Raw genomic sequence first — 12,934 nt, forward strand, 5'->3', positions numbered from 1 at the left:
AGGTAGAGCATTCTTCACATCTAGATTTAAGTGATGTGTAAAAGCATTGTGAGAATTTAATTCAGTTTGGGGGACACAATAAACATACTAAGTTGCGTTAAAAGGCTGCAAACAACAGACAAAACCACAATCCCATGGCTCTCAAGTTTCTAGGCCTCTGCTGATCCCATGTTTCAAGTTTGTACCTTATCTCTAGCTCCTCGTGCAGCTCAATGAAATAATCTCCGCGTAAGCAACGTAATCACGTCGGTTCCCTTTTATAGACTCCGCGTGTGCGTGACACATCGTAACCATTGCCATGCCCCCTAATCAATGTTAATTCTCAAAATCTGGCGTTAACTGTGTTACTGCTGTCAAATGTTCTACTAATCTCCGCGTAAGCAACGTAATCACGTAGGTTCCCTTTAACAGACTCCGCGTGTGCGTGACACATCGTCACCATTGCCATGCCCCCTAATCAATGTTAATTCTCAAAATCTGGCGTTAACTGTGTTACTGCTGTCAAATGTTCTACTAATCTCCGGGTAAGCAACGTAATCACGTAGGTTCCCTTTAACAGACTCCGCGTGTGCGTGACACATCGTCACCATTGCCATGCCCCCTACTCAATGTTAATTCTGTAAATCTGGCGTTAACTGTGTTACTGCAGTCAAATGTTTTACTAATCTCCGCGTAAGCAACTGAGCAGAAACGGGCGCATAATCTCCGCGTAAGCAACGTAATCACGTCGGTTCCCTTTTATAGACTCCGCGTGTGCGTGACACATTGCCATGCCCCCTACTCAATGTTAATTCTGTAAATCTGGCGTTAACTGTGTTACTGCAGTCAAATGTTTTACTAATCTCCGCGTAAGCAACTGAGCAGAAACGGGCGCATAATCTCCGCGTAACCTACGTAATCACGTCTTATTCATTCTCTAGACTCCGCGTATGTATGACCCGCCGCCCTGGTCCCCGCCCATGACGGGACATTTCCAGATTTCCACGCCCCTAATCTCTGTGGGGATGAAAGATGGCGATGACAGGCGAGCATGCACGGAGCTCTCAGGCCAGAAGTGAGGGGACAGAGTCAGGAACGTCCCGATCCCGGCCTAAACGTTATAAGGCAACTAATATGTCTTTTGACGAAATGGTGGAGCTGGTAGAGATTATGCGGAGGAAGGACTATGATGGGCAATATGGCCCATACAAGACCCCCAACCGCAGGAAGGGGAAAATTATGGAGAAGGTGGCACGTAAAATGCAGAGGATGTTTGGCATCGCAAGGTCCAAGGAGCAGCTACGGAAGCGGTGGTCCGACTTAAAGCTTCGTGAGCCACATCAACTCAAGAAAATCAAAAAAATACTCAAAAAAAGTAAGTTATTTTTTGGTTTGAGGGGTGGGGACAATTTTATTCTTTGAATGTTTGGTCAGGTACATTTCTACATCTGTATCCTTGGCCTGGTTGTACTTCTGAAAACCTGTTTAAATAATTGTATTTCTCAAAATCTCATTTGCTTGGCCAACGACTGTTAATAGGAAACCTTGTTCACATCAGGTTGCTTCTCAAAAATACGATGTTGGCCCAGGAACAACACACCTGGACATGCCTCTCTTGCCAAAAACATTGTTTGTAAACATTGTGGTCAAATTTATTAATCGAACAATTAAATCCAAGAATGGGAAATGCAAACAGTGCTACTAAGCAGGTGTTTTCATATCTGTAATCCATAGCACCTGTGTCTCCCCCAAAATATTACACGAAAATGTGGATGGTCTCAGCTCTAAATTAGAAGGGGGGGACATCCATGTGTGTCACTTTGCTAAAAATGGAATTAATCAGAGCTTGGCCTAGAAGTCATCCTAAAATATAGGTTTGGGGTGATAAGACAACTAAATATTTAAAAAAAAAGCCTCTAAACTTCTATGCAATGTGTGCGATTTATGCTCTACAATATCTGTGTGCTGATGAGTATATACCTTTTTTTTGGTTATTTTTTCTAGGGGAAAGAAGACGCCAGCAATTCGAGGAGGCAGAGAGGGCCAGACACGCCCGGGATATGCCATCTGGCCATGTGGAGGAGGAGGAAGGAATAGAGGAGGATGTTGAGGAGGAGGTGGAAGGAAGAGATGAGGATGTTGAGGAGGAGGTGGAAGGAAGATATGAGGATGTTGAGGAGGAGGTGGAAGGAAGAGATGAGGATGTTGAGGAGGAGGTGGAAGGAAGAGAGGAGGATGTGGAGGAGGAGGAGGAAGGAAGAGAGGATGATGGCGTAATTTTAGATCTGGTAGTTGTTGAGGAGGAAGATGAAATTGAAGAAGAAGATTTTGCTGATTTTGAAGATGGTGGATTGGTGGAAGAAGAAGAAGGAGGAGTTATTGAAGATGGAGAAGTGGTGGAGGAGGAAATCAACACGACATCAGGTCAGTGTCACCCCAGCTTGATAGGGCAAAACAGATGTAGATAGGGTTGCCACCTCATCCCTTTAATCCCGAACACATATGGATTACACATGTTCTGTGGCTAATGTAATGCAGATATGGCACCAGGTGAGTAAAATTACCACCTTTTAATCAGCCACAGAACCTGTGTAATTAATATGTGTTCTGGTTTAAAGTGATGAGGTGGCAACCCTAGATGTATCTCGGCCGGTCAAATGTCTAATTTTATATTTTTTACTAATTTTGTAGGGGATGAAGATGCTGTTCCCCATTTTTCTCGGGCAAGTGCGGGAATTATAATCCAGCAAGTAATGGAGTGCAGCAGCGAAATGGCAAATATGCGTCAACAGATGGTTCAGATGGAACAGAATGTGCGCAATATAATAGTCGACTGCTGTGCCGAGCTGGACACTATGCGGCAAAGAATGGTGGTTATAGAGCAAAACTATAAGAACATCATTGACATGATGGGCCGTGTCAAAGACTAAAACAACCCCCCCCGCCCATCCCCCAACCTGTTTTTATGTCTGACTCAGCAACACGCCAAAATTTGAAGATGCACACACAGTGTGTCAACATGTGCTATCTGCCATCACAGAATATAGAATATCTGTGCTTTGTGGGTACAACCCCCTCCTCGATTATAAAATATTTTTCGAGGAAAGGTTTGCTCCCACAAAACCCAGACATTGTTCACCCATGATGGCAGATAGCACATGTCGCCATTTTAAAGTCTTTTGGTGTGGTATAACTGACATTTGGCGAAAAGCACTGAATGTGTGCATCTTCAAATTTTGGCGTGTTCCGGTGTGACCTCACACCATGACTGTTTTTGGGAATGCAAAAGTGACACATTTGGGGTTGTATTTTTTGGGACATGTTTTCTATTTTATAGTTTAAAAATGGCTTCCATTCAACAAGCCATACAAAACAGAAAAAGTGAACAAAAATAAATAAAAATAATGTAAAAAAAAAAAAACAAACAAAAAAAAAAAAAAAAAAAAATTGGTTAACACATCGATCCCAAAAATCAGATCAATCTTTTTAATTGATTTCCAAAAAACACAACACCAAAAAAAAATCAAAAAAAAAAAAAAAAAAACCCAAAAAAAATGTTTTTAAATATTTCATAAAAAAAGAAAAATATATTATTTGGTGAACAAATATGTTTAAAAAATGTGATAAATATTTTAACACAAAATTACGCCAAAAAATATTGAAGAAATTGTTTTGAACCAAAAAAAAAAAAAAATGGATACTTAATAAAAAAAAAAAAAAAAATTAATAAACGTGAAAAATAAAAATGTTGGCATGTTTAAGAGCAAAAAAAAATCCTTTTTGCAAAAAAACATGAAAAAGCTGACAATAAAAAAAGTTGGTTTAAAAACATTACAAGGAGTGGCTTGATTATTTAAGATGCTGAATACCCAGTTTGGAGATGAGTGAATAATGTGCAATTGTGTTTATTTACTAAAACCTGAACCCTACATTTGGCACTAGAAGTGCACTATTTTTTGGGCTAACCAGGAAGACAGAAAAAAATACAAAAAGCAGTAATGACAAACAACTGTATAAAGTCCAATGGTCTAATTATTTATTATTTCTGTGAATATTCCTTTCTTTGGGGGGCCAAATTAGAAAGAAATATGATCTGGCATAGCAATGGCCCCCCGACCCATGAAGTACTCAACATATTTGTTGCGTACCTCACGAGCAGATTGGGTGCCAATGCCAGCGCGACCAGTGACCAGCCCAGGGAGAGGATCTGAGAGTAGTCTTGCCTCAGAAACGCTGTCGGATAGGTACGTCTGGGAATGCCTGCGTAAAAAGTTGTGCAAAATGCAGCAGGCAATGGTGTTCAATTTATATTCCGCCAAGTGTATCGATGTCAGGAACAGGCGGAACCGGTTGCTGAGGATCCCAAAGGCATTCTCGACTACCCTCCGAGCCCTGGACAACCGATAATTAAACACACTCCTCTCTGAGGTGAGGGTCCTCTGGGGAAAAGGCCGCATGAGGTGAGGACCAAGCCCGAAAGCCTCGTCCGCTAGGAACACAAACGGAAGTCCTTCCACATTGTCTTCATCTGGTGGCAGTGCCAGATCACCAGTTTGGAGACGATCGTAGAATTCAGTCCGTGAGAACACTCCCCCATCTGACATCCGGCCATTCTTCCCCACGTCCACATATAGAAACTCATACTGTGCCGACACCACCGCCATCAACACAATACTATGATAACCCTTGTAGTTAAAATAGTAGGACCCCGAGTGGCGTGGGGGCACAATGCGGACGTGTTTCCCATCTATTGCTCCACCGCAGTTAGGAAAATCCCACCGCTGGGCAAATTGGGAAGCCACAGACTGCCATTCCTGTGGGGTGGAGGGTAGCTGTGGGGACAAACAAAAAATGAGATTTACTACTTTGGCACATAAACATTGCAAACATAATCGAAAATCCATCATTGTGCAACATCAACAACAGGATTCACATTTCACACAAGCATTGTGAAGTGATTTATTTTTTGTAAAAATATAGACCCACTTAATTATCAGACTCCACATCCCTCTGATGATAGAGCAAGAAACTATTTTGGGGGGGGGGAGGGGCAGAGCTACAATTGATTATCCAAAAAATAACCAACAATTTAGGCTAGGTGGGTTTGGGCCTAGGAAAGCATGCTGGACAGGTTTATGGTGGGTAAGGACAAAATATGCAGCTAGGCCCAAAACAAACATGTAAAGGTTAACAACATGCATGGGGAGAAAAGGGAACATCCCACACACAGCAGATTACAATCTCATGGTTATTAGGGAAGAAAAAAAAAATGACTTTCTCACACATTTAAAAAAAAAAAATTGTGTTGTTCAAATTAGGGAACTTACCTTAATATACTCCTCCTGCAGAACATGTATGATGGCAGTACACGTCTCCGGTATGATGACCCCAAGCGCCTGGGGAGAGATGCCTGTCGAGAACTTGAGGTCCTGCAGGCTCCTCCCAGTCGCCAGGTACCGCAACGTGGCAATAAGCCTCTGCTCGGCCGTGATGGCATCGCGCATCACAGTGTCCTGCCTCGTGATATAGGGGGACAGAAGATCCAGCAGACGGTTGAATACGGGGTCCGTCATGCGGAGAAAATTCCGAAAATCATCAGGATTATTCTCCTGGAGTTCCCTAAGCAGAGGCATATGAGAAAACTGGTCACGCTGGCGCAACCAATTCTTGGCCCAGAAACGCCTCCTCCCACTGTTCCTGGCCAAACAACTGGTTCGCTGAGCATGTCCATAAGCAATCCCATAACCAGCACCAATTCGCGAGAATCGACGCTGCTGCTCCATCATGGATTCAAACCGGCCGGCTGGTCAGTCAAGAACACACTCCAACAGAAAGCACTCGCAAATCCAGCACAACCTGCTAAGCCCGCACGACACACAGATACGAGCGCACAGTACGCGGAAACGTGCTGAAAGCCTGTGCCCGAATGCCAACTGCAAACCCGCAAGCAAACGCACTGAACCCGAGAATACCTACTGTCAAAACGCGGAGAATGAAAAGCACGAATCGGCTCTAACCAAACCTTCACTAGCACGCGGTCACACGGAACTAGCAAAAGCGGAACAGAGGGCGGCGCCGTTGACTTTGGTCTTCCCCTTTATAGTGACGTCTTACGTGGTTTACGTTGCATACGTTCTGGTTCGCGGAGATTTTTGGGTGCTAGTGTGTACGTTCCAGCGGATCAACAGATAAATCCGTCGATCCGCTGAAACCGATCCGCGGATAAATTTCAGCGGATGGATTCTATCGTGTGTATGGGGCCTTACACTGTCAGATCTTAGGATGCAGTACCGCATCCGCCGCTGGGGGCATTTCTCATTGAAATGCCGCTTTGAGTATGCAAATGAGGACTTAAGCAGATCCACAAAGCTTTTAAGCATTGTGATTTCTGCGTAAGTTCCGATTTGCTTGCGCAAAACTAGGGCTGGTTTTACAATGTGGAAAGTTAGTCACACCATTTAAAAGCCCATTCAAGCGACGGCATTTGGTATGCATTCCCGAGGGAGAACTCCACGGCAATTTTTAAAATTAAAACCGGCATGGGTTCACCCCCCAGGAGCATACCAGGCCCTTAGGTCTGGTATGGGTTGTATGGAGACCCCCCTACGCCGAAAAATCAACATAGGGGGTCCCCCTACAATCCATACCAGACCCGTATCCAAAGCACGCTACCCGGCCGGCCAGGAATGGGAGTGGGGACGAGCGAGCGCCCCCCCCTCCTGAGCCGTGCCAGGCCGCATGCCCTCAACATGGGGGGGTTGGGTGCTCTGGGGCAGGGGGGCGCACTGCGGGCCCCCCCACCCCAGAGCACCCTGTCCCCATGTTGATGAGGACAGGACCTCTTCCCGACAACCCTTGCCGTTGGTTGTCGGGGTCTGCGGGCGGGGGCTTATCGGAATCTGGGAGTCCCCTCAAATAAGGGGGCCCCCAGATACCGGCCCCCCACCCTAAGTGAATGGATATGGGGTACATCGTACCCCTACCCATTCACCTGGAGGCAAAGTGATAGTTATTAAACACACAACACAAGGGTTTTTAAAATCATTTATTAGTCTGCTCCGGAGGCCCCCCCTGTCTTCTTTAGCTCTAATACCAGGGAGGGCTTCTTCTTCCGCTCTCCGGGGGTCTTCTCCGCTCTCCGGGGGGGGGTTCTTCTTCCACTCTCCGGGGGGGGTCTTCTCCGCTCTCCGGGGGTCTTCTTCTATCTTCGCCGCTCTCCGCTGTTGACTCGGCACACCCCGGTTCTTCTCCAGCTGTCCGGTGCCTTCTCCTTCAGCGCTGGCTGCCTGCTATCTTCGTGTGTTAGCTCAATTACTAGCAGGCAGCCAGCGCGGTCTTCTGTGACGTCATCTTCTTCTTCTCCCTTCTTCCGATGTTGACACGTCGCCTCTTCTCACTGCAATGATGGAAGCGCGCCTTGCATCCCATTTATATAGGCATCACCGTCCCATCATGCTCCGGTAGGTATACACATGTGATTCTATAGTCACATGGGCTGCTCAGATGTGATAGGAAAAAAATGCTCAGCATAGAAACTCACTGAAAACTGAGCATGTGCAGAGTTGCCACCCCAGGTGCAAAATGCCCAGCTGAATTGGGGACATGAACAGAAGGTGAAAATAGAGAGCATCAGGATGAACCAGAATACAGAAAACAAATCTCAGGCTCCGTACACACGACCGGTTTTCTCGGCAGAATTCAGCAAGAAACTCGATGGGAGACGTATTCTGCCGATAAAAACGGTCGTGTGTACACTTTTCGCGAGAAACCCGTCGGGAAACTCGTCGAGCCAAAAAGAGAGCATGTTCTCTATTTCCTCGTTGGGCAATGGGAACATTTGGCTCGATGAGTTTTTTGACAGCCGAACAAGGAACTCGACGAGCAAAACTATGTGTTTTGCCCGTCGAGTTTCTCGGACGTGTGTACGCGGCCTCATAGTGACTGAGTGAGTATGAACAGCATTTATTGATAGTTTTTTTATGATGTGGGTTTAGTGACACTTTGAACATTAAAATTTGAAAAACAGATGGACAAGATGCAGTCCTCTCTTTCTTTTGTACACAATTTTGTTCCAATTGACTGACTCTAGTTGGCAATGTTTCCAAATATTCTGTTTTTAACTTTTAAAGAACGGTCCATTGTTTTTCTAGCTCACTAGTTAGCTAATAAATTCGAAATACCATGGTAGAAAAATGTACTGTGTGTTTCAAAAAGCAGCAAACCAGTACAGAGCTAAAGAGTTTGTTTGTCAGTTCTTTAGAAATAGCCTTTGTGGTGGTTTTACACTTTTATTCTATGCTGCAAGATCAGCGGTGGTTGGAGGCATGAGGTTGAGATGCAGACGGTGCATCTTGAGGGGAACATTTTTATCCCAGCTCGTAACCTCTTTTGGTCATAACCTCGGGTGCAGAAAAAGATCTTTTACAATTGTAATTTTTATTTTATTGCTGGTCCTTTTAGCTATTTCCACATTGCTGTTTCTGATTAAATCAGCAGGACTAAAAGTGGCTCAAGTGTTGTGCAGCAACTTCCTTTTTCTTTGTAAGCTTTGTACCGTATGTATGTATGTTTGCTGCATGGGCAAAGAGACATTATATTTAAAGGGGAGTTCCAAGCTTTTTTTATGTTTATTAAAAGTCAGCAGCTACAAAAAGTGTACCACTTTCTGTCTGTCACCGTATTTGCGCAGCGGTCTTACAAGCGCACTTTTTTTGGGGAAAAAATACACTTTTTTAAATAAAAAAATAAGACAACAGTAAAGTTATCCCAATTTTTTTTATATTGTGAAAGATAATGTTACGCCGAGTAAATTGACACCCAAAATGTCACGCTTGAAAATTGCGTCCGCTCGTGGAATGCCGACAAACTTTTACCCTTTAAAATCTCCATAGGCGATGTTTAAAAAATTCTACAAGTTGCATGTTTTGAGTTACAGAGGAGGTCTAGAACTAGAATTATTGCTCTCGCTCTAACTATCGCGGCGATACCTCACATGTGTGGTTTGAATACCGTTTACATATGCGGGCGCTACTCACGTATGTGTTCGCTTCTGCGCGCGAGCTTGGCGGGACGGGCGCGTTTTCTGGCTCCTGACTTTTTTAGCTGGCTCCTAGATTCCAAGCAAATTTGTCAAACCCTGAATTGGGGTAAACCAAAACAGTGCACAATGTAAGTGCTCTAAAGTGAAACAGCCTTTTATAGGTTCCTCTTCCTTCCTATTGGTTAATATGTGTATTTCGGTCACCGCGTACTCAAGATGAGTCTGTCCTTCGTAAATGCTTTCTCTCTCCGATACCACACGATCCAAGACCCCTTAGCTCTCCCATTCACTAGTCGTAGCTCAGTGTAGGGTAAAACCAAGAAAACAGTCTTATATACAGTTGAAGAGGAGATTTCCCCCTCCTGCTCATATTACTCTAACAATACACCTGGTACCAGAAACATAAATTAACATGAGCTAATTAACTAATCATTTCCACACTAGGTGACTCCGAGATATGATCTTTCAGGTCCTAGCCTTGATGTCTCCTAGCTCCCTAACTAAAATACTCATTATCATAAATATCAACACAGAACTCCTTCACACAATAGCAGAGTTAATTAACACAAACAACAATGGGTGAAAGACTGTTAGAGCCCACACTAGTCTTATTTACAATAAACACATTATAGCAGACAACAGACTGTCCAGACAGGTGGCTGGAGTTGATGACATCAGCATCTTCTATTAGTCCCAAAATTATGAAGCCGTCACTATTTATAATATACAGGGTCCCCAGAGTCTGTGTGTTTTGGGGGGACATGGACTTGAATCCAAAGTAACATTACATCAAGGTCCTCAGACATACACCTCGCAAAGAGTATTGGGCCAGATTCACAAAAGAGATACGACGGCGTATCTCCTGATACGCCATCGTATCTCTGTTTCTATCTATGCGACTGATTCATAGAATCAGTTACGCATAGATATCCATAAGATCCGACAGGTGTAATTGTTTTACACTGTCGGATCTTAGGATGCAGTACCGCAGCCGCCGCTGGGGGGAGTTCGCGTCGTAAACCAGCGTCGGGTATGCAAATTAGGAGTTACGGCGATCCACGACGGATTTTCGCATTCGCTACGTCGCCGTTAGTCTAGTTTCCCGTCGCAAATTTAGTCGTCGTTTTTGGTGCCTTAACTTTACACAGCAATCGTATTGCTGTATAAAGTATGGCCGTCGTTCCCGCGTCAAAATTTAAAAATGAACGTCGTTTGCGTAAGCCGTCCGGGAATACGGAATTACGCTACGCGCGTCGCCGTTCAAAAAAATTACGTCACTGCGCGCAAAGCACGACGGGAATTGCGAAATGGAGCATGTGCAGTAGGTCCGGCGCGGGAGCGCGCCTAATTTAAATGGCACACGCCCATTTGAATTGGCCTGCCTTGCGCCGGACGTATTTACGATACACCGCCGCAAGTTTCCAGGTAAGTGCTTTGTGGATCGGGCACTAAAACTGGAAACTTGCGGCGGTGTATCGTAAACGGGTCACGTTACACGGCCGCAAATGTATGTGAATCTGGCCCATTGTTCCCTTAAAATCCAGGGCTCATAATCAGTAGGCAAGAGGCTAGCATTCAGTCCTCTCCAAAAGCCTCTGTCCTGGCTAGGCCTGTCACAGTAATTATGTCATGATGCCATTGTCTCTTTAAAGTTGTGATGTCTGAGGTTATGATGACACTGGGCCATATTCTGAGTAAAGTTACGATGGAGTAACTCAGGATACTCCATCGTAACTCCCTTTTTTGACCCGTGTATCTATGCTCCTGATTCTCAGAATCAGTTTTGCATAGATACACTTAAGATCCGCCATCTGTAAGTCACTTACACTGGCGGATCTTAAATGCAATGACGCCGGCCGCCGCTAGATGGCATTTAAGTGAAGGAGTCATTTGCGTATGCAAATGATCCTTCTACGCCGATTCACGAACGAGTTCGCGTCGCGTAACCGTCGCTAACGTCGTTTGCGTAAGCGGAAACTTACCCCTGCTATATGAGGGGTAAGTTTCCGCAAGTCTCGCGTAGGCCATGTTACGGATGGCGTCGGGTCCCCGTCGTGTTTTTTCGTCGGATACGTCGTTTACGTAAGTCGTTCTTGAATACGACTTTACGTCAATGACGCACACGTCGGCGTCATTGACGTTTTCCGCCGAGAACTGGAGCATGCGCACTGGGCTTTTTGCAGCCTGGCGCATGCCCAGTTCTTTTGTATCGGGGGCGCGCTTCATTTGAATAGAAGCCGCCCCCTTGGAGATCCGCCAGGCTACGCCGGGACACTTACACTCCGCTGTCCCAACTTATGGAGCAAGTGGTTGGGGAATACAACACCTGCTCCAGTAAGTTGGGACAGCGGAGTGTAAGTGCCCTAAGCGAAGCAGGCGGATATTTACTCAGAATATGGCCCACTGTCTCTTTAAGGTCATGGCATATGCCTATAAGTAGCAATAAATAATAATATGGTACATACAACAGCATCATTCTCTAGGAGAGTGAACATACTCTGAAAGGAGGTGACATGCATAAAGGGATGCATGCCAGATTCATTATGCTGTAGGATAACTGTTTGGCCCTGGGTGCAGAGTTAAAGCAGTAGTAAACTTGGACAAAAAAATAAATAAAAGATCCTTCTGCAAGGCAATGTTATGATGTGCTAGTATGCATCACACATTATGTGAAACTCACCTTAAAACAAAGCCCTCCAGCAGTGAGCTGTCCTGCTAACATTGCTTCCATTTTCACACGGTCTTCCTGCAGTGTTCAAGCGCTCTGGCTGTCTGATTGGCAGAGCCGTGAAAACGTTACTCCCGTGGATGCATTCAGGAGTTGCTGTTAATGGCACAGGGCTCTGAAGGAGCGGCACAGGCATGCTGTTCCCTCAGAGCGCATACGCCGGTGACGTGGCGGCGGTGGAAAAGTACGAGTAAATCACAAGATCAGGATTAGAGAAACTGTCAAAAAGTGGATTTTCCTTATTTTCTTTGCTCACTTCCTGTTGTGCTTCAAGAAAAGAAGTGACGAAAAGTTTCTCCAATGGGGCACAGACAAGAAACACAAAACAAAAAACCCACAGAAATCAACAGGTTTTACCCAATCCATACTTTATTAAAATTAAAAAAGATTCTGGTACCAGATTGACTTTAACCTGTGGTTGTTCACTAGGTGAAAAGTATATAGTCCTTCACCGATTAACAATGTTAATTTCTAATTTTCAGGTGTTATCTTTGCTGTGGCTGCACAAAACGACAACCAGTGTATCAAGGAGGAAGTACCTGGTAAAGGTCAGTAGATGGGGATCATTGTACCTAAAAAACATTATTCCACATTTCTAGATTTATGGTAACTTGGATATTGTCAGACAGGGAAGTTACACACTGTTGGGTGCTCAGTGCTGGGAAACTGGTTCAGTTATTTCTCCACAAGCAACTGTTTTAATGCTACTGTGCCTGAACCATGATAAAGCTACTTTAGCGTTAAAGCCCAACTAAACTTTCAGTCAGTAGCTAGCACATCTGGCACCCGGGGCTGGTCATTTTTTTGCCCCCCCCAAGAAAAATGTTAATATAGCGGCACCATACCTAAACTGTGAGTGTGGTCAGATTGCATCAACAGTGGGAGGCGCTTAAAGGGCCATATGCTTTTATAACTGCGCACCAAGCGAGTATGTAACAGACCGTACAGACCTCAGTACATGAATTTTAATAACATAAAACAGTTGTATTGCATATTTCTTTTACTACACAAACATGTTATACTTACCTGCTCTGTAATAGTTTTGCACAGAGCAGCCTGGGATCCTCCTCTTCTTGGGTCCCTCGCCAGTGCCCCTGGCCCCTCCCTCCTGCCAGGAGCTCCCACATCAAGCAGGCGCACTCCCTAGCCATGTGGAGTCAGAATCTGGAACAGCTGTGCATGACAAC

At 44.9% G+C, this 12,934-nt stretch overlaps 1 long non-coding RNA gene across 1 annotated transcript in view; it reads left to right on the forward strand.

Moving 5' to 3' along the window:
• The window catches only part of LOC120933232, a 48,656-nt gene extending 36,218 nt beyond the window's left edge, over positions 1-12,438 (forward strand). The window contains exon 3 of the long non-coding RNA XR_005748072.1: positions 12,230-12,438. This is a non-coding gene — a long non-coding RNA (uncharacterized LOC120933232). The remainder of the gene's footprint in view (positions 1-12,229) is intronic.
• The last annotated feature ends 496 nt before the right edge of the window (positions 12,439-12,934 follow it).

The sequence above is a fragment of the Rana temporaria genome, chromosome 3 (assembly GCF_905171775.1).
Source record: "Rana temporaria chromosome 3, aRanTem1.1, whole genome shotgun sequence".
Lineage (NCBI taxonomy): Eukaryota > Metazoa > Chordata > Amphibia > Anura > Ranidae > Rana > Rana temporaria.